Here is a 1,148-nt window from a genome sequence, read left to right as displayed (position 1 = left end):
TTTTGTTTTCTGAATGAATGATTGAACAGTGCATATGTCTTTTGATATTGTTGTTAAAATTGTTGGCTCTTGAAAGAATTATGAACAAAGAGAAATGTTATTGATGATCTGAAAAATCATGAAATTGATTCTTGAAGCAAGAAAAAGCAATGAAAAACAATTTTGCAAAAAAAAAAGCAAAAGAGGTAGAAAAAGCCAATAGCCCTTTAAACCAAAAAGGAAGGGTGAAAAAGATCCAAGGCTTTGAGTATCAATGGATAGGATGGCCCAAGGAAATAAATCTAGGCCTAAGCGGCTAAATCAAGCTGTCCCTAACCATGTGCTTGTGTCATGAAGGTCCAAGTGAAAAGCTTTAGACTGAGTGGTTAAAGTCGTGATCCAAAGCAAAAAGAGTGTTCTTAAGAGCTCTGGACACCTCTAACTGGGGACTCTAGCAAAGCTGAGTCACAATCTGAAAAGGTTCACCCAGTTATGTGTCTGTGGCATTTATGTATCCGGTGGTAATACTGGAAAACAAAGTGCTTAGGGCCACAGCCAAGACTCATAAAAGTAGCTGTGTTCAAGAATCAACATACTTAACTAGGAAAATCAATAATACTATTTGAATTCTGAGTTCCTATGGATGCCAATCATTCTGAATTTCAAAGGATAAAGTGAGATGCCAAAACTGTTTGGAAGCAAAAAGCTACTAGCCCCGCTCATCTAATTAGAATCTGAGCTTCACTTAAATCTCTGAGATATTATTGCTTCTTGATTTCTTTTTATCCTCTTTTATTCATCTAGTTGCTTGAGGACAAGCAACAATTTATGTTTGGTGTTGTGATGAGAGGATATTTTATACGCTTTTTGGGGGGTAATTTCATGTAGATTTTAGCATGTTTTAATTAGTTTTTAGTAGAATATTATTAGTTTTTAGGCAAAAATCATATTTCTGGACTTTACTATGAGTGTGTGTATTTTTCTGTAATTTCAGGTATTTTCTGGCTGAAATTGAGGGAGCTGAGCAAAAATCTGACTTAGGCTGAAAAAGGACTGCTGATGCTGTTGGATCCTGACCTCCCTGCACTCGAAATGGATTTTCTGGAGCTACAGAAGTCCAATTGGCGCTCTCTCAACGGCGTTGGAAAGTAGACATCCAGGGCTTTCCA

The sequence above is a fragment of the Arachis duranensis genome, chromosome 2 (genome assembly GCF_000817695.3).
Source record: "Arachis duranensis cultivar V14167 chromosome 2, aradu.V14167.gnm2.J7QH, whole genome shotgun sequence".
Taxonomy (NCBI): domain Eukaryota; kingdom Viridiplantae; phylum Streptophyta; class Magnoliopsida; order Fabales; family Fabaceae; genus Arachis; species Arachis duranensis.
This window is presented reverse-complemented; position numbering follows the sequence as displayed.